Source organism: Manis pentadactyla, chromosome 1, assembly GCF_030020395.1.
Source record: "Manis pentadactyla isolate mManPen7 chromosome 1, mManPen7.hap1, whole genome shotgun sequence".
NCBI lineage: Eukaryota > Metazoa > Chordata > Mammalia > Pholidota > Manidae > Manis > Manis pentadactyla.
The window spans coordinates 218,303,913-218,326,527 of record NC_080019.1 but is presented as its reverse complement, the minus strand read 5'-3'; the positions used below and the strand labels follow the sequence as shown (position 1 = coordinate 218,326,527).

At 37.6% G+C, this 22,615-nt stretch overlaps 1 long non-coding RNA gene across 1 annotated transcript in view; it reads right to left on the bottom strand.

Annotated features, from left to right (window-relative positions):
- LOC118908323 (uncharacterized) overlaps window positions 1-22,615 on the bottom strand; it is a 28,127-nt gene that overhangs the window by 2,625 nt on the left and 2,887 nt on the right. The window lies entirely within an intron of this gene.

Sequence of the window (22,615 nt, the reverse complement as noted above, 5' to 3'; positions counted from 1 at the left end):
CCTTCGGGATTATTTCCTTCATGGCACATGTTCAGGAAATGAACTGGGTATACGACAACTACTGAGTCAAAGAACAGTCTGTGAATTCAAACCCAAATGGTTGGTCCTGCCAGGAGCACATCCACAGAGCACTGCCTGTCCCACCTGGATTTCTGCATCCATTACGGAGGCCTCCAATCCCCGATGAAAGCTGATGACTGCTTGCACTGTGGGATAAGGCAAAAGCTGGCGACTTCTTCACAGTGAAGAAGCTGCCTTAGGGATAAAGTTCTGTTTGAAGCTTTCAGTTGTAGCTCAGACATTATTGGGGGGAACATTCTGCAGCCCAGTACTCTGAGAAGGGCATTGTGCTTCCCAAGCTTTATTTTTAAGCTTAAATAATCACATTGTATTATGGCATAAGAAATTGTGATACAGAGAATATCACCGTACTCAGCAAAATAATTGAAGGTAATGTGTCATGTTACAAGATGACTACCTGTACCTTATTTCCCGTATTAGCCTAAGCTCTTTGAGGGTCGGGAGCTCAACTTTGCAGTCCTCACAGAATATTATAAAGACTGCTCATGTAGTGAATATTCAGTAAATACCGGGATAATGAATCCTGCTATGATGAAAACATTCATTAAAGCATATATTGAAATGTTTTATAAGGCATTGACTTCTTAAGAGCTGAATACTGCAAAACTTGAGAAGCTATTATCAGGGCAATTAGAAAAGGAAAATAAAGCAATTTTAAAAATAAATCCACATTACTTGTTTTAAAAAAAATTGTAATTGCACAAAATTTTCAAAACTCTAGCTATTGGGCAAAGTGCTACATTAGGAATCATGAAGACGCCTTCAAACAGCATTTTATGCCAAAGAAACCTCAGCAGCTACTTAATCTCTTTCCTTTTACCATCTGCAGGAATTAAATACTCCCAATTCAAAAAAGATACTGTTAATTTTTTACTCCTATTCCTGTTGATTTTGATTTGTTACATATTATTCGATGATGTTAAGTTGCGTGTTATGGTATTTCTTTAAAACTTCCTTAGTTTTTATTGGTAGAATGATGTCTTTTTTTGGGAAGTGAAAAAGATGTACATATGGGTCATACTACAATACAACTCATAAAAAATGTGGTCTCTAATGGGGGTTCTGATAGATACGGTACCCCAGAGATTATGCTGCTCATGTGTTTTTTGTTGTTGTTATTTTCATTCTTTTTTTGGTATCATTAATATACACTTAGATGAACAACACTGTGGTTGCTATACTGCCTTCCCCAGGCCAACTCCCCTACATTATGTGTGCTGCTCATGTGTTTTGTGCCACAGATATTTACTATCATTGGCCATGATCTTGGAGATAGCAAAGAAGCATTTCTGTCCTTTCAAAACCTTCCAGATCCATCAGAACTAAACTCTGAATTATCCTAACTTTGAGTTGATTTTTTATCATTCCTCAAATGCCCAAGGGTCAATGTTTCTTCTCTTATGGACTAAAATATTTTATCTTACATGAAACATAATCTTGCCAATAAAATAGAACATCATCTTTTTCATATTTTGAAAAGCATAGAGATGCAAATAATTTCCTATCTTTCATTCAGAGAGAAAAATCATTAATAAAACCATACTCCTTGCAAAAACAGAAATTCAGCAGTAAGAGGGCACAAGCCACCCATAAAGGAAAGATATAAATTAGCAGTGAGGAAACAAGCCTAATGATTACAATGTCCAGATGGAAATGAATAACTGAATCATTTTTTGTCAAATCAAATAGCATCTTAATAAGTTGTTGCATCATCTTTGTTGATTTAGTATAACTGGAAGATATCAGAAAATGATTACAACTTGCAAAAAATATTTTCATTTCCTATGCTCATTAACATTTGGCCTGTGAATCTTCTCCTCTTATTTTGAAGGTGAAGTTATTCCCCAAATGACCTTTAGGTTTCTTTCCCTCAAAAGGAGCCCATGCTAAAAAGGAGGTATAGTTCCAAACTGGAGTTAAATTATTGGAATTAAAAAACTGGAACCCCAGTATTTTGGTCAAGTTTTTTAAACAAAGAAAGAATTCAAACACTTCTTTTACCAGTCAAGCTGGTAAGCACAAGTTGTCATGGAAACAGGATATATTCAAATGATACAAGGAATGATGTTCTTCATCCAACTAGGTGTTCATCTCCTCTAAATGGGGAGAAATTGTTGTAGCTCAAATCCATTATATTTCTTTCAAATCTGCATTAAAAATAATCATTTCCTTTATTTTATATAGGAATATACTGACACAGAGCCTCACTCTCATAAAAGGGAAAATTAAAATTACTTGCAAAAGAACTGGTGCGTAAATCAAAAGACATAAAATGAAAATGAATCCCGTGATATAAATCTATTGACGCACGGTGAAGGGGTGGGAGAATGGAAATCAGATAATACCTTCTGCACCTGCAATGAAACGTATCTTTCTTCAACAGCATGGTGACTATTTTTTTACAGAATGATCTAGGCTAGAACAGTTCTCTGGAAGCTGAGGTGACTGGTTCACAGGTGTACTCTCACCACCACTGAATGACAGCACAGGCCCTCGTTAATCCACACACATCTATGGACAACATAGAGGAGAGGCAATACTATGTGGAGCGGGCATTTCCCACTTCTTAGTAAGGCAACTATTAAGAAACACATGGCATAATCTAATTTTGTGGGCAGGGGCTCGCAGCAAGGAGGGCCCATGAGGTCACACTTTTACATAAAAGGCAGCCTGAAATTCTTTTTTTGGATCAAGGTAATTCTAGGGGAACATCTTCCAGTTTTTTCAGAAGAAGATAATTTCTCCACCTTCCTCCAAACATAGAGGAAAAAACCTTTTTTTCATGTTTTGCAGGCAAAAATGCTAAGGTCTTAACAAAGCCCTTGTCCAAGTGCTGAAGACAATAATAATTCAAATGGCAATGCCAACAGCTCCAAAATATACAAAGAACTCTTAAAACTCAACAAGAAAATGAAAAACCTGATTTAAAAATGGGTGAAGACATAACCACATATTTTACCAAAGAAAATACACATGGCAAGTCAGTATATGATAAGACACTCAATATCACATGTCATCAGGGAATTGAAAATTAAAACACCAGTGAGGTACCACCCCACACCAATCAGAATGGCCAAAATCCAAAAGAGTGACACTACCAAATGCTGATGAGGATGTGGAGCAACAGGAACTCTCATTCAACGCTGATGGGAGTGCAAAATGGTATAGCCACGTTGGAAGATAGTTTGGTGGTTTCTTGCAAAACTAAACATACTCTTAGCATGTAATCCAGCAACCATACTACTTGGTATTTACCCAAAGGAGTTGAAAACATGTTCACACAAACGTTGACAGAAACTTTATTTGTGATTGATAAAACTGGGAAGCATCCACAATGTCCTTCGGTAGGTAAATGGGTGGATAAACTGCAGTATGATCATTAAATGGGTTATTATTCAGTGACAGAACTACCAAGCCAGGAAGAGACGTGGGGAAGCACAAGGGCATATTACTGAGTGAAAAGTCAATCTGAAAAGGCTACATACTGTATGATTCCAAGTATATGATGCTATGGAAAAGGCAAAATTGTGGAGACAGAAAAAGGATCAGTGGTTGAAAGGTAGAGGATTTTTAGAGGCAGTGAAACTCTTCTGTATATAATACAACAATGACGGACACATGCCATTATCCATTTGTCAAAACCCATAGCGTGTAGACCACCAGGAGTGAAGTCTAATGTAAACTGTGGACTTTGGGTAATCACGACGTGTCAGTGTAGGTTCATCGATGGTAACAAATGTAACACTCTGCAGTGGAATTTTGATATGGCGAGGGCAGTGGCTGTGCACATGTGAAGGTGGTGAGTATAAAGGAAATCTCAGTATGTTCTGCCCAACTCCACTGTGAAACTAGAACTGCTTTAAAAAATAAAGGCTACTAGAGGGGCAGAAGATGGCGGCGTGAGTAGAGCAGCGGAAATCTCCTCCCAAAACAACATATATCTATGAAAATATAACAAAGACAACCCTTCCTAGAATAAAGACCAGAGGACACAGGACAACATCCAGACCACATCCGCACCTGAGAGAACCCAGCGCCTCGCGAAGGGGGTAAGATACAAGCCCCGGCCCCGCGGGAGCCGAGCGCCCCTCCCCCCAGCTCCCGGCGGGAGAAGAGCAGGCAGAGCGGGAGGGAGACGGAGCCCAGGACTGCCGAACACCCAGCCCCAGCCATCCGGGCCAGAGTGCAGGGCGCTCGATACTGGGAAAACAGGGCAGCAAGAACAGTGAGCAGGCACTGGAGGCTGGGCGACAGAGGGCATAAGAAAAGCGCGCGACCATTTTTTTTTTTGCTTTTTTGCTGTTTTGTATTGGCGAGCGCTTTTTGGAAGTCTTAAAGGGAGAGGGACCCCAATACTAGGGAAACAGGGCAGAAAGACCGGTGAGCAGAGGCCTGAGGCTGGCACCGCAGAATAAAGAAAAACGAACGACCACCTTTTTTTTTTTTTTTTTTTAATTAAAAACTTTTTTTTTTTTAATTAAAAAAATTTTTTTCTTTTTTTTTTGGTGGGCGTTGTTTTGTTTTGGCGGGTGCTTTTTGGAAGTCTTAAAGGGGCAGGGCGGGTCACTTAATCCAGAGGTAGGGAATCCGGGATCTCTGGGCACCCTAACCCCTGGGCTGCAGGGAGCAGGGAGGCCCCTTACGGAGATAAATAGCCTCCCAGCAGCTCCTGCTCCAACGCTACTCCACCACTTTGGAGCAGCTGCCCGAGCCAGGCCACGCCCACAGCAACAGCGGAGATTAACTCCATAGCAGCCGGGCAGGAAGCAGAAACCCTGTCTGCGCGCAGCTGCGCAGCACAAGCCACTAGAGGCCGCTGTTCTCCCAGGAGAGGAGGGCCACAAACCAACAAGAAGGGAAGTCCTTCCAGCCATTCTGCAGACTATTCCTATCACCATGAAAAGGCAAAGCTACAGGCAGACAAAGATCACAGAGACAACACCAGAGAAGGAGACAGACCTAACCAGTCTCCCTGAAAAACAATTCAAAATAAGAATCATAAACATGCTGACAGAGATGCAGAGAAATACGCAAGAGAAATGGGATGAAGTCCGGAAGGAGATCACAGATGCCAGAAAGGAGATCGCAGAAATGAAACAAACTCATGAAGGGTTTATAAACAGAATGGATAGAATGCAAGAGGCCATTGATGGAATTGAAATCAGAGAACAGGAACGCATAGAAGCTGACATAGAGAGAGACAAAAGGATCTCCAGGAATGAAACAATATTAAGAGAACTGTGTGACCAATCTAAAAGGAACAATATCCGTATTATAGGGGTCCCAGAAGAAGAAGAGAGAGGAAAAGAGATGGAAAGTATCTTAGAAGAAATAATTGCTGAAAACTTCCCCACACTGGGGGAGGAAGTAATCGAACAGACCACGGAAATACACAGAACCCCCAACAGAAAGGATCCAAGAAGGGCAACACCAAGACTCATAATAATTAAAATGGCAAAGATCAAGGACAAGGAAAGAGTGTTAAAGGCAGCTAGAGAGAAAAAGGTCACCTATAAAGGGAAACCCATCAGGCTAACGTCAGATTTCTCAACAGAAACCCTACAGGCCAGAAGAGAATGGCATGATATATTTAATACAATGAAACAGAAGGGCCTTGAACCAAGGATACTGTATCCAGCACGACTATCATTCAAATATGACGGTGGGATTAAACAATTCCCAGACAAACAAAAGCTGAGGGAATTTGCTTTCCACAAACCACCTCTACAGAACATCTTACAGGGACTGCTCTAGATGGGGGCACTCCTAGAAAGAGCACAGCACAAAACACCCAACATATGAAGAATCGAGGAGGAGGAACAAGAAGGGAGAGAAGAAAAGAATCTCCAGATAGTGTATATAACAGCTCAATAAGCGAGCTAAGTTAGGCAGTAAGATACTAAAGAGGCTAACCTTGAACCTTTGGTAACCACGAATTTAAAGCCTGCAATGGCAATAAGTACATATCTTTCAATAGTCACCCTAAATGTTAATGGGTTGAATGCACCAATCAAAAGACACAGAGTAACAGAATGGATAAAAAAGCAAGACCCATCTATATGCTGCTTACAAGAAACTCACCTCAAACCCAAAGACATGTACAGACTAAAAGTCAAGGGATGGAAAAACATATTTCAAGCAAACAACAGTGAGAAGAAAGCAGGGGTTGCAGTACTAATATCAGACAAAATAGACTTCAAAACAAAGAAAGTAACAAGAGATAAAGAAGGACACTACATAATGATAAAGGGCTCAGTCAAACAAGAGGATATAACCATTCTAAATATATATGCACCCAACACAGGAGCACCAGCATATGTGAAACAAATACTAACAGAACTAAAGGGGGATACAGACTGCAATGCATTCATTCTAGGAGACTTCAACACACCACTCACCCCAAAGGATAGATCCACTGGGCAGAAAATAAGTAAGGACATGGAAGCACTGAACAACACAATAGAGCAGATGGACCTAATAGACATCTATAGAACTCTACATCCAAAAGCAGCGGGATATACATTCTTCTCAAGTGCACATGGAACATTCTCCAGAATAGACCACATACTAGGCCACAAAAAGAGCCTCAGAAAATTCCAAAAGATTGAAATCCTACCAACCAACTTTTCAGACCACAAAGGCATAAAACTAGAAATAAACTGTACAAAGAAAGCAAAGAGGCTCACGAACACATGGAGGCTTAACAACACGCTCCTAAATAATCAATGGATCAATGACCAAATCAAAATGGAGATCCAGCAATATATGGAAACAAATGACAACAACAACACTAAGCCCCAACTTCTGTGGGACACAGCAAAAGCAGTCTTAAGAGGAAAGTATATAGCAATCCAAGCATATTTAAAAAAGGAAGAGCAATCCCAAATGAATGGTCTAATGTCACAATTATCGAAATTGGAAAAAGAAGAACAGATGAGGCCTAAGGTCAGCAGAAGGAGGGACATAATAAAGATCAGAGAAGAAATAAATAAAATTGAGAAGAATAAAACAATAGCAAAAATCAATGAAACCAAGAGCTGGTTCTTCGAGAAAATAAACAAAATAGATAAGCCTCTAGCCAGACTTATTAAGAAGAAAAGAGAGTCAACACAAATCAACAGTATCAGAAACGAGAAAGGAAAAATCACGACGGACCCCACGGAAATGCAAAGAATTATTGGAGAATACTATGAAAACCTATATGCTAACAAGCTGGGAAACCTAGGAGAAATGGACAACTTCCTAGAAAAATATAACCTTCCAAGATTGACCCAGGAAGAAACAGAAAATCTAAACAGACCAATTACCAGCAACGAAATTGAAGCGGTAATCAAAAAACTACCAAAGAACAAAACCCCCGGGCCAGATGGATTTACCTCGGAATTTTATCAGACATACAGGGAAGACATAATACCCATTCTCCTTAAAGTCTTCCAAAAAATAGAGGAGGAGGGGATACTCCCAAACTCATTCTATGAAGCTAACATCACCCTAATACCAAAACCAGGCAAAGACACCACCAAAAAAGAAAACTACAGACCAATATATCTGATGAACGTAGATGCAAAAATACTCAACAAAATATTAGCAAACCGAATTCAAAAATACATCAAAAGGATCATACACCATGACCAAGTGGGATTCATCCCAGGGATGCAAGGATGGTACAACATTCGAAAGTCCATCAACATCATCCACCACATCAACAAAAAGAAAGACAAAAACCACATGATCATCTCCATAGATGCTGAAAAAGCATTTGACAAAGTTCAACATCCATTCATGTTAAAAACTCTCAGCAAAATGGGAATAGAGGGCAAGTACCTCAACATAATAAAGGCCATCTATGATAAACCCACAGCCAACATTATATTGAACAGCGAGAAGCTGAAAGCATTTCCTCTGAGATCGGGAACTAGACAGGGATGCCCACTCTCCCCACTGCTATTTAACATAGTACTGGAGGTCCTAGCCACGGCAATCAGACAAAATAAAGAAATACAAGGAATCCAGATTGGTAAAGAAGAAGTTAAACTGTCACTATTTGCAGATGACATGATACTGTACATAAAAAACCCTAAAGACTCCACCCCAAAACTACTAGAACTGATATCGGAATACAGCAAAGTTGCAGGATACAAAATCAACACACAGAAATCTGTGGCTTTCCTATATACTAACAATGAACCAACAGAAAGAGAAATCAGGAAAACAACTCCATTCACAATTGCATCAAAAAGAATAAAATACCTAGGAATAAACCTAACCAAAGAAGTGAAAGACTTATACTCTGAAAACTACAAGTCACTCTTAAGAGAAATTAAAGGGGACACTAACAGATGGAAACTCATCCCATGCTCGTGGCTACGAAGAATTAATATCGTCAAAATGGCCATCCTGCCCAAAGCAATATACAGATTTGATGCAATCCCTATGAAACTACCAGCAACATTCTTCAATGAACTGGAACAAATAATTCAAAAATTCATATGGAAACACCAAAGACCCCGAATAGCCAAAGCAATCCTGAGAAAGAAGAATAAAGTAGGGGGAATCTCACTCCCCAACTTCAAGCCCTACTATAAAGCCATAGTAATCAAGACAATTTGGTACTGGCACAAGAGCAGAGCCACAGACCAATGGAACAGACTAGACAATCCAGACATTAACCCAGACATATATGGTCAATTAATATTTGATAAAGGAGCCATGGACATACAATGGCGAAATGACAGTCTCTTCAACAGGTGGTGCTGGCAAAACTGGACAGCTACATGTAGGAGAATGAAACTGGACCATTGTCTAACCCCATATACAAAAGTAAACTCAAATTGGATCAAAGACCTGAATGTAAATCATGAAAACATTAAACTCTTGGAAGAAAACATAGGCAAAAACCTCTTAGACATAAACATGAGTGACCTCTTCTTGAACATATCTCCCCGGGCAAGGAAAACAACAGCAAAAATGAGTAAGTGGGACTATATTAAGCTGAAAAGCTTCTGTACAGCAAAAGACACCATCAATAGAGCAAGAAGGATCCCTACAGTATGGGAGAATATATTTGAAAATGACACATCCGATAAAGGCTTGACGTCCAGAATATATAAGGAGCTCACACGCCTCAACAAACAAAAAACAAATAACCCAATTAAAAAATGGGCAGAGGAACTGAACAGACAGTTCTCCAAAAAAGAAATACAGGTGGCCAACAGACACATGAAAAGATGCTCCACATCGCTAATTATCAGAGAAATGCAAATTAAAACTACAATGAGGTATCACCTCACACCAGTAAGGATGGCTGCCATCCAAAAGACAAACAACAACAAATGTTGGCGAGGCTGTGGAGAAAGGGGAACCCTCCTACACTGCTGGTGGGAATGTAAACTAGTTCAACCATTGTGGAAAGCAGTATGGAGGTATATCAAAATGCTCAAAACAGACTTACCATTTGACCCCGGAATTGCACTCCTAGGAATTTACCCTAAGAACGCAGCGATCAAGTTTGAGAAAGACAGATGCACCCCTATGTTTATTGCAGCACTATTTACAATAGCCAAGAATTGGAAGCAACCTAAATGTCCATCAATAGATGAATGGATAAAGAAGATGTGGTACATATACACAATGGAATACTACTCAGCCATAAGAAAAGGGCAAATCCAATCATTTGCAGCAACATGGATGGAGCTGGAGGGTATTATGCTCAGTGAAACAAGCCAAGCGGAGAAAGAGAAATACCAAATGATTTCACTTATCTGTGGAATATAAGAACAAAGGAAAAACTGAAGGAACAAAACAGCAGCAGAATCACAGAACTCAAGAATGGACTAACAGGTACCAAAGGGAAAGGGACTGGGGAGGATGGGTGGGTAGGGAGGGATAAGGGGGGGAGAAGTAGGGGGGTATTAAGATTAACATACATGGGGGGGTAGGAGAAAAGGGAGGGCTGTACAACACAGAGAAGGCAAGTAGTGATTCTACAACATTTTGCTATGCTGATGGACAGTGACTGTAAAGGGGTTTATAGGGGAGACCTGGTATAGGGGAGAGCCTAGTAAACATAATATTCATCATGTAAGTGTAGATTAGTGATACCAAAAACAAAGCAAAAAAAAAAAAAAAGGGCAGTTCCTGTGTGGTAACCTCCAACGAGTTCTACACAAGGGTATAAAGGGCATATAAAAGTGTAGGCCAAGGGTCTGTTTGTGTTTATACAGAGGATCAAAGCCTAATTGGGCTACCCCGAAAATGAACTAAGATACGATATGAAAAAGAACTTCCAACATCTGCACTCTCTGGAAGACTCATGCCAGAAGATGATCATCAAAAAACCCCAACAAAGATCCACGCACTGCTACAGCTGTAGATGCACTCATCCCACCAGTTCCTGGACTTGCCATGGGAATGAGGAAGGAGATATCTAAGTTGGCCTGTGCATACAGTAAAACAACAAATTTGACTGGATCTATACTGTTGGAACTCAACCAAGAATTTGGAGAAGTGCAAATTGTAGCGCTCCAAACTCTTACAACTACAGACTATTTACTGTTAAAAGAACATATGGCATGTGAACAGTCCCCAGGAATGGGTTGTTTTAATTTGTCTGATTTCTCTCAGACTGTTCAAGTTCAGTTGGACAATATCCACCATATCATAGATAAGTTTTCACAAATGCCTAAGGTGCCTTAATGGTTTTCTTGGTTTCACTGGAGATGGCTGGTAATTACAGATATGCTTTGGTTATGTAACTATACTCCTATTATGTTAATGTGTGTGTGCAATTTAAGTAGTAGCTTAAAACCTATATATGCTGAAGTAACTCTACAAGAAGATATGTCAAAGAAATAATCAATCTTCCCATGTTTTCTTCCGTCTGCTACTTCTATAGCTTTTCTTCTTCCTTCCTAATTACAACCCTTAAATAGAATTCGTGCCTCATATCAAATTTACCGAGTATCATAACTCCTCCAAGTGGTAAAGATACCTCAAGACAAGTGCTGGGCATAGAAGCCACAGGGCATAAATATGCAAAGAAGTAAAAAGCTAACCTTTTCAAACAATAAGGCTTCCCTCTCACTTACCAACTTCACATTTCCCTGTATGGCCCCGGAAGATGACTGGTTAGCCAGAGACGGGTAAGATTCCTCAAGGGAGGAACAACCTAAGACAGGCACAGTCGCAGGGGGGCCATCAGGTGAGAAATTGGGGATCAACAGAGGTGAGGCTTAGAACCTCACCCCCCCTGTTCTGAGAGAAATCTTCTGCATACGTGGATGTTTTATTGCCCTGGTCTAGCTTGGATTAACACATAGTCTACAGGCACACACCTGATCATCTACATTTGCTCTCTTACAACACTAAACTATGTTTTCTACCTTTATCTTGTATCTACCTACCACTTCAGCATTTTATTAAAAATAATAATAATAAAGAGAGAAATGTGGTATCCACATATAAATCAAGTATAAAAACCAAATGAGTATTCATATTTGAACTGACTGTTTAGAGTTCATAATGCATGAGCAAAACCGAAAGTTTCTGTGATGACTGCCCTTGTACTGTTCACTATGTAACTTATTCATTATGTAAGAATTTGTTCTCCATGTAAGAACTTGTTCGTTATGCCTCAGAAGATTGGAGACTGACGAAAATTAGGCTTGGGGTGGATTAATGATTGTGCATTGAGCATTGACTCCCCTATACAGAATTTTATTGTCGTTAACAACCATTTGATCAATAAATATGAGAGATGCCCTCACAAAAAAAAAAAAAAAAAAAAAGGACAGACTTCCAATGGTAAAATAAATAAGTAACCGGGATGTAATGTATAGCATAAGGAATATAGTCAAGATATTGTAACAGCTTGGTAGGGTGATAGCTGGAACCTAGAATTATGTATATAAATGTTCTACCACTGTGTTGTACACTTGAAACTAATGTAATGTAATACTGTGCATCAACTACCCTTCAATAAAAAATAATTATTTAAAAAAAAAAAAATTAAGGCTACTATTCTCAATCATAATATACATTGGTCACAGGGATGTTAGTACATCATGGAGAATATGGCCAATGATTCTATAACATCTTCCTATGTTAACAGACAGTAACTGCACTAATGGGAGTGAGGATTTAATGTGGGTAATTGCTGAACTACTTGAAAGCAATATAAGATTGTACATCAACCACACTTAAAAAAAATAAAATAAAATACAGGCTATCAAAAAAATACCAACAGCAAGAATAGCTACCATTTCATGAGTGCTTAACTATGTTCTGCATTTCTTATCTATCCACATATCACCTCCGTGAGATAGGTGTGATTATCATCCCCTTTTGTTCTATTGGAGGTTCAAAATGGTTAAGTAACATTCTCACAATTACACAGCAAGAGTATAGAGCTCAAAGCCTGGTTCTAAGCCTGTGCTTCTAATGTTTACAAACTCTCCTCTTGAGGACAAGTTTCACCTCCCTGAAGGCATCCCTGTATCATATGAAAAATGAGGTAGGCTTTTGACTTAGGAAAGTAGACAAATTATGCTCCCAAAGGTTCAACACAGAACACCATGGAAAAGGTGCTTATCTGGTATACAAAGCATGTGTACACTTATTAAATAAACAACATGGGACCTGGTAATAATTAGAGTTCAACTACAAATTAACAGCAGTTAAGCATTTTCCATAAGTTTGACTGAGTCACCTGCTTTTAGAGACACTCCTTAAGAAGGACAAACCCAAAGATCCAAGAATCTCAATGAACTCCAAACACAGAAACACAAAGAAAATCACATGAACACAGAACATAACCAAACTGCTCAGTACTAGAAAGAAGACACAATATTGCAATGAAATAGAAATAAGGCTTAGAGAAGATTTTCCATTGTAAGCAATGCAAACAAGAAAATACTGAAGCAGTCTCTTTACAGTACTGGATTATTTTTTAAAGTTGTCAACCTAGAATTCTACATCCAGTGAAATATCTTCAGAAACAGTGGAGACATTTGCTTCCAGAAAGATGTAGTAGACATCCTTTTCCCAATTCCTCCCACCCAGTATGGTGAAAAACCCTGAACATTATATATAAGACAAACATAAGATGACTCTGAAAGGTGGGAAGAAGGCGGCATGCCAGCTCGGGACCTTGGGACGCAAGGCACAAAAAGGAGCGACATGGTAGTGTATTCCCTGGGCTTTCTTTTTGCTTTATATATCCTAGACTTGGAGCTGGAGAAGCTGGCAATCTGGAAATGCCAGTGATCAGAGGCAAAAAAGGTCCCAGACAAGTCTGCTTTCCCTAACCAAAGGACAAGAAAAGAAGCAGTTCACCAAGACAGACAACTTGGACGATGACTGCTCCACACCATTAAATCCCATGCCAAACCTGTGACCCCACATCTACCCAACCATCAAGGCCAAGAGGAGAGCTTAGGCTTCTACCTTCACCCTGCAGAGTGGACTAAACAAACAAACCATGACAAGAACCCAAAAACCCATGATCCAACATATGATATCTACAAAAAAAGACTCAAATACAACAACATGGGTAGGTTGAGAGAAAAAAAGATATAAAAAGGTATATTCTGTAAGCATTAATCTAAAAAACGTAAGAGTGGCTGTATTAATAGCAGATAAAGTAGACTTCAAAGTTTACTAGAGACAAAGAGAGAGATTAGATAATGATGAAAAAATCAATCCATTAGGAGGACACACAAAAACAAAATGTGCGCACCAAACGATACATCCTCAGACTACAACAAAGCAAACACTGAAGGTACAGAAAGGATCTAGGCAATCCACAACTATAATTAAGATCTTCAAAGTCCCATTCTCAGAAACTGATAGCAATGAGCAAGGGTGTAGAAGAAAGCAACAACAAAATCAGCTAACAGTATGCAACTGATGCACACACTACTTTACCAGAATACACATTTTTCCAAATGCTCCTGGTATATTCATTAAGATAGATTCCATCCTGGACATAAAACAAACTTTAACAAATTTAAAAGGAACGAATCACAGAAAATCTCCAAACACTTGAAAACTAAACAGTACACATACAAATAACCCATAGACTAATGAGGATTCTCAAAGGAAATTTAAATATACATAGAACTGAATGAAATAAAAATGCAACATATTAAAACACATTAGATGCAGTTAACACATGGCTGAGAGGCAAACAGATAGCGCTAAATGCTTACATTATAAAAGAAAAGTCTCAAGTGAATAATGTAAATTCCTACATTAATCAACTGGAAAAAGAAGAGCAAAGTAAACCCAAAGCCAGAAAAAGGAAGGGAAAAATATAAAAATAAGAGCAGAAATCAATGAAGTTGAAAACAGAAAGAATTAATGAAAGTCAATAAAACAGAAAAAGGAGAAGATGCTTTCAGCTATGTAAAAGCTGAAAACATCCATCACTAACAGCCACATGCTACAAGAAATGTCACATGACGCTCTTCAAAAGAAGGAAAATGATACCAGCAAGCTATTCAGAGCTTCAGAAAGGAATGAAGAGTACTAGACATGGTAACCACATGGGCAAATATATGAGAATTTTTCTTATATTTAAAATCTTGTTAAAAGAAAATAGACTGTTTAAACAAAAATAATAACAATGTAGTTCAGAGCTCATAACATAAATAAAAGAAAAACATGTGACAACAATAACACAAAGATCAGGAGGGAGAAATGAAAGTACATAATTAAGTTTGTATAATATACACAAAGAGGCATAATATCACTTGAAATAGACTGTGATAAGTTAAAGATCACATTATAAACCATAAAGAAAGCACTTAGATAACAAAACAAAAAATTACAGCTAATAATCCAACAAAGGAGATGAAAAAAATCATTAGAAATATTCAATTAACCCAAAAGAAATATTTAATTAATCCAAAAGAAGACATGAATATAGGAAAAAGGGAACAAGGTGCAGGTAGGGCAAGTAAAAAACAAACAGCAAGATGGATTTAAATCTTACCATACTAATGTTAGAATTTAATATAAATAGTTTAAATTACCTAACTGAAAGTTAGAGGCTGTCAGAATGGATGAAATACCAAGACCCAATAATAATGCTGCCTACAAGAAATACACCTTAAATATAAAGACATAAATAGGTTAAGAGTATAAGAATAGAGTGTTATTTTCTTTTTTGCAGGCAGTACACAGAAACTTTTAATTTAACAAATATTTGCTGAGCACCTACTATAAGCCAGGAATATATGAGAAAAACTGTTAAGAGAACAAAAGAATTATAGAAATTCATTCAAGATCACACACCTGTGTACATGCACAGTACACACATGCAAATGCTCTGAAATCCCCAGGCTTAGGTTGTAAGCAAAATTAGAAGTCACATTGACCCTTAGCATGATTTTAGTGAGCATATCCTACCAAAAGTCATGTTTAAATAAAAAAAAAAAACTAAGCATATAAAAAGATAGTGCTACTTCTAATCAAAAGAAAGCTAGAATGCCTATATTAATACCACACTAAATAAATTACAGAGCAAAAAATATTACCAGGAATAAAGAAGTTCAATTAATAATAATGTAGTTAATTTTCCAAGAGGACATAACAATTCTGAACAGTTTTGATCCTGATAACAGAGCTCCACATGCATGAAGAAAAAAGTATCAGAAATACAAGGAGAAACGTGCAAATCCATAATGACAGTATGAGATTTCAATATTCCTCTCAAGGAAAAGTTGGAGGAATATGAAATATTTTAACAATGTTATTGATCCTCTTGACCTGATTGTCATTCATAGAACATCCTACCCAACAACCATACAAAACACATTCTTTTCAAATGCACATGGACCACTTAGCAAAATAAACCATATTATGGGTCATAAAACAACTCTCAATAAATTTAATAGAAGTCAAGTCATACAAGTATGGTCCTTGATACAATAGGAATAAAAGGTAATAGTAGCAGTATCTCTGGGAACCCCCAATATTTAGAAGCTAAATAACACACTTCTTCACAAGCACACTTCAAAGATGTTGCAGGTTTAGTTCCAGGCCACCACAATAAAGCAAATACCACAATAAAGCAAGTCAAATGAATTTCTTGGGTTCCCAGTGCATATACAAGTTGTGTTTATGCCATAGTGCAGCTTAAGTGTGCAACAGCATTATGTCTAAATATCAATGTACATACCCTAATTTTAAAATACTTTATTGCTAAAAAAAACACTAACCATTATCTGAGCTTTCAGTAAGTTGTAATTACTGATCACAGATCACCATAACAAATAATAGTGAAAAAGTATGAAATATTGCAAAAAATACCAAAATGTGACAGAGACACAAAGTAAACAAATGTCGGGAAACGGTGCTGATACACTTGTTTGACACACGGTGGTCACAAACCTTCAATTTGAAAAAATGTGATAGCACAATGAAGTGAAGTACAACAAAATGGGGTATACCTTATAACCCAAAGAAATCAAAAGGAATATTAGAATATATTCTGAAATAAAAGAATATGAAAACACACAGCAGATATGTGGGATGTGCTAAAGCAGTACTTAGGAGACAATCTGTAATACAAATGCTTGAATAATGGTCCCAAGTCAATTAATTCATGTTAAAGTACTAGAGACAAAAAGTAAATTGGATTCAAATTGCATAGAAGAAAGGACATAATACAGACCAGAGCAGAAACCAGAAAAGTAGAAAACAGAAAAATAGTCGAGAAAAATCAAGGAAACAAAAATACATTTCTTTAAGATCAAAATATTGATAAACCTCTAGCCAGATGGTTCTTGAGAAACAAATTACCAAAATCAAGAATAAGATAGGTGATATATATCAATACAGATTCTATATTTTACAGGAATTCTGAAGCTAACAAGGAAATGTTACTAACAACTCCATGACAATGAAATGGTACTGTTGATGAGATGGACAAATAAATTGAAAGACACAAACTACCAAAGTTAACTCAAGAAATAAGTAACACAAAGAGGTATTTATCTATAAAAAAAATGGAATATGTAGTGTAAAGCCTTCCCACAAAGAAAACTCAAGGTTCAAAGGGTTTCACTGGTGAATTCTACCAAATATTTAAGAAATAAATAATTTATCAACTACACAAACTCTTCAAAAAAAAAATGAAAAGGAAAGAATACTTCCAAACTCATTCAATTAGGCCAGCCTCACCTGAAACAAAACCAATACCAGAAAAGAAAACTGAAGATCAACAACCTTCATGAACATACATGCAAAAATCCCAAACAAAATTTGAGCAAGTAAAATATAAAGACATATAAAAAGGATGTCATAACCAATTAGGGTTTCTCTCAGAAATGCAGGTTTTTTAAAATTTGAGATTCAATCAATGTAATTCATCATTAAGAAATTAAAATGGCAAATCCATGTGGTCATCTCAATAGAAGATGAAAAACTATTTGTCAGGTAGTAACAACCTTCAATCCATACCTCATGCCATTTACTAGAATTAGCTTACTATGGAACAGAAAACTTAATGTAAAACATAAAAAAAAAAAAGTTTACAAGAAAACATAGGAGAAAATCTTTGTGACCCTGGTTGTGCAAAGAATTCTTTGATAGGGCACCAAAGGTAAATTCATAAAATAATCTAAATTAATATCTAAATTAATAAATGACTTGGTGAAAACAACATCTTCTGTTCATCAAAAGACACTATTAAAAGAATAAAAAGACAAGATCAAAATATAATGTTTGGAAATCATATATCTGAAAAAGAACTTGTTTCCAGAAAATACAAAGAACTCTCAAAAGTCAATAATAATAAGTTACTAATGAAAATAGATGAGCAAAAATTTGAGTATCAGCAAAGAAGATATTTGGATAGCAGACAAGCACATGAAAGATACTCGACATCATTAGTCATTATTTCCAACCTAGGAGAATTTTATTCCTAGCTAAACTACCAATGAAGTATGAAGGTAAAATCAGGGCATTGTCAGATATGTAAAATCTTACAGCATTTTCCTCCAAATCACCTTTCTCAGAAAGCTACTGAAGTATGTATGCCACCTAAAAATGAATGAAAGAATAAAACAAGAGCAAGATGTGTTTGACATGGGAAAGGAGTAAGAAACCAGCACGAAGGGAATTGTCAGAGAAACAGCTATGTAGAGAGCTGTCCAGACTGGATTGCGGTATGACAGTTCCGGGAGAGATGTCACTAAGGATAAAAACACAACCAAGAGATCAGATGAGTTTGGCTGTACTGAGTCAAATTGTACAGTTCTGTCAAAAAGCCTGAGGTCAGATGAGTTATTGGCACATATCACTTTACAGAGGAAAAAGACAATCATTAGCTCTGAGGAAAACAAAAATGTACAATTTACAAAATACAGTTATAATATATGATTCATCTGTGATCTACACTACATAGTGTGGAACTTTACATTCCCACAACTCACTGATGCCAAGCAGGCTCTAAGTAAACTTGTACTCATTATATCAGGCTTTTGACCTGTACAAAGTAGTGAAAAGGTGGCAGCAGGGGATTCTGAGAAATGCAACTGTTTAACCATGTCTCAGACACTGAAATCAGACCTCCTCAAGGTCACAAGGAAATCTAATGAGAAATGTTCCAAAGTCACAACTTTCACATGATCTATTTCACCATCAAAATCTGTCTGCCTTGCTTCTAAGGTAAAACTGCACTTTGTTTTTGTAGCTACTTTCCCCAATGATGGTAATAATTCTAGGTAATGAAAGAGTCTCTGCTTCATTAAATCAAAACCAGTGCAAAGCTTGATGGTAGTGGGAAAAAGATTTAAATGTGTGTAGGATGCATATGTACACAGAGGGTGGGTATTTTAAAGAAACTTTCAATTTTCATTACAAGGAAGTTGTTGGATAACAACTAAAACAGAAAATCAAGAAATACTAGGTTTTTCTAAATCTAAAGATATGTCTTGGGGGCCTCAGTTCCATAGCTTTGAGCCTTTTATAAGGATATGCCCCCAAATCTGTCTCTTAGACAGTACAGTCTCTGTAGTTCTCTAGACTAGAAAGTAGTAATACACTATTTGACTTTTGAGTAAATAAGAGGAGAGGAAGGTAGAGAAGATTATAGTAGTAGCAGCTTGGATATCTATTCTATTCATAAATTCATTCCATACACAAAAAAAGGAACTTTGAGGAACAGGTTTGATCCTATAGTCTTCGACACTCTTGGTAGCCAGCACCCTTGTTCAGCAGGCTGCATTCAATCTTTAAAAAGCGAAATTTAGGATCACAACATGACTTAACCACTAGGGGGAGTTTAAGTAGCTATTACACATAACGGAAAAGACAGGCCACATAAAAGGCGGCTTTTTTCCCACTTGGAGCCATGGCTATTAACTCTTTGAAAAAATTTGTTATAGAAATATAAAAAATTATATTTTAAATGATGATAACATGTTAGTGTAGGCTTTTGTTTCTTTTCAATACTGAAAAGTGTTTATTTTCAGGTGGTTAATATACTATTGCATAATGGTTTTCCTAACCACTGGCAGGCCAGCCAATCCAGATTTTAACCTTGCTCTGCTACTTTGTGCTGGGTGAACACAGACTATGAGATGAACTGCTCTAATTAACAGAAGACTCAAGGTTCCTCATCTGTAAAACGTGGGTACAGAGTTTTTCAGGAGTATTAAATAATGCATGCAAGACATCTTGGTGCATTACTGGATCTAAAATGTGATAGTTTTTCTAGTGGACAGACAATGCGATAAAGCCACTGCCTGAATGAGAATTTCCTAATTCCTTTTCCCACGTTCACGTTACCATCAAGGTATTCACATTGGCTTCCTAGGCCCCATCCACCTTTCAGAAAGAATACTTCCAAAGGTCACAGAGGGGACGTGACTTTACTGTGAACTTTTTCTTTACAATTCTGTATCTCCTTAGGACAGTCAGAGTTATACAACTACAACCATCATCTCCCAAACCAAACCAGTACCCATTAGTAGTCATTCTTCAACCCTCTCTTTCCCCAGCTCCCAGCAACTACTAACCTACTTTTCTGTCTTCAGGGATTTGCCTATTCTGGGCATTTCATATAAGTGGAATCACACCATATGGGGTCTTTTTGTGTTGGGGTTATTTCACATAGCATAACGTTCTCAAGGTTCATACACGTTGTAGCATGGATCAGGATTTCCTTTTCATGAGTGAATAATATTCCAGTGTATGACTATATCACATTTTGTTTACCCATTCATCCATTGATAGACACTTGGACCATTTCCTCTTTTTAGGTATTACAAGAAAGTGCTGCTATGAGCATTTATGTACAAATTTTTGTGTGAACCTGTTTTCATTTTTTTGGGGTATACATTTAAGAGTGAATTTGCTGGGTCATAAGGTAACTCTATGTTTACCTTTCTGAGGAACTGCCAAACTATTTTCCAAAGCAGCTGTAACATTTTACATTCCTACCAGCATTGTATGAAGGTTCCAATTTGTCCACATCATCACCAACATTTGTTATTCTCATTTTGGTAATAGCCATCCTAATTGGTATGAAGTGGTATTGCACTACAGTTCTGTTTGTATTTTACTAATGACTAATGAGTTAAGCATCTTCCTTTGAGTTTATTAGCCATTTGTGTATCTTTTTGGAGAAATGCCTATTTCTCTACCCATATTTTAATTGGGTTGTCTTTTTATTGTTGAGGCATGAGTTCTTTATGTATCCTGAATGCAAATTCCTCATCAGATATGTAATCTGAAAATATTATTTTCCCACTCTATAGGTTCCCTTTTCACTTCCTTGATGGTGTTCTTTTAAGCACAAGCTTTTAAAATTTTAATAAAACCTGATTTATCTATTTTTCTTTCATCACCTGTCCTTTTGGTATCATATCTAGGAAATCATTGCCTAGTCTAAAGTCATGAAGATTTACCCCTATGCTTTTTTCTAAGAGTTTTATAGTTGCAGCTCTGTATTTAGGCCTATGATCCATTTTGAGGTGATTTTTGTAGATGATATAAGGTAGGCATCCAACCTCAGGGTTAATTATTTTGCATGTGGAGAAAATCAACTGTTAAAAGAGTTTTCACTGAAGTGTGATGATATGCCATGCATATACACAAAAAGATACTCAGTCTTCATTCAACAATATATGCAGCAAGAATAATATTTTGAGGTTTCTGATCATTTTTCTTCCTCTATGTTTCTCTTTACTTCTCATCATTAAAGCAGGTGGCAGGCTCTCGGCTTCTTAGTCTAGGAGATCTTTTGTTTATAGCTTTTTTTTTCCCAAACACCTAAATTCTGGGACCACAGATTCCTATGGGAATTGACCAATTACATTGTCCAGAAAAACAAGAAGGAACTGTTTTTTCCCTCTTCTAGAGAAGACAGGGAGACAAAGAGGAGAATGATATGAAGAAAGGGGATCCACTCCTATTTTCCCAGACATACTCTGAAAAGCATGGCTTTAGATACATCTGTATCATTATGCATCCTCAGCCCACATTCTCAAGCCAACTATGGCTTGAGGCAGCTAAGAATCACTAAACCATAATGGCTTATAAGGACAGGAACAATATGGCAACAACTGGCCAAATGACAGATGGGATCACCCCACATGCACACACTGTCCTGAATGACCGTGTCCTGCGCGATCTCGACACACTCTGGAACTGTGTCACATCTGAAGAATAAAGGGGCCTTGATGAAATCCAGGAAGCACTGAGGGTACATTTTTTTCCCCCAACAGCAAGACAAACAGGCAACTCAGCATCAGAAATGACGCTTTTGGGAGCTATACTTCCTGTACCCTTGATTCAATGGAGTAACATTCAGACCTGCCCCACGAATATTGAGAACCCAATAAGTAGTGGGTGTTCTGCTAGTCTAAGCTGGGGGAATATAAAAGTCAATCAAGACATGGTTAGCGGAGGTAGTTACAGTCTGGTAAGAGCAAACATGAATAACTGTAGTTACCAGTTATTATACCACCTATGGGCACCCATTGTGCAACACTGTGTAAATGGACTGCATTCAGTGGAATCTTATTCATAAGAGGTCTTTGGGTTCAGAAGAAACAAAGGACTTGGCTAAGGATGCATGCTAGTAATTGGTGTGACTTGGATATGAAGAGAGGTTCACTTAACTCCAAGCTCCTGTCCCTAATAAAGTTATGATTCCCTCCCACAGAGAGGCCAATCTGAGTGCCGTACTTTGATAACCCATCACCTACTGGATGTACACTCCAACTCATGTTTTCTTAGAGTTGGGATGGGATTAAGTCAAACCAACCTTCTCTAACTTAATGTTTATTGTAACCATTGAAAGATGACCTACCGAGGCCTGAGCGCAGACAGAAGATATCGGCCAAACTGGATCCCATGATCATAGGACCCGTACTTGTCAAAGTATGTCAACTAGTTCCTCTGAACAATCTGAATTTCCATTACCATTCACACCGTCTATATGTGCATCAAAGAAGTGATATAACTGGTCTTAGCGGGGAAATCCCAACTTTTCTATCTATGTACAAAAGGACAAATTTAGGTG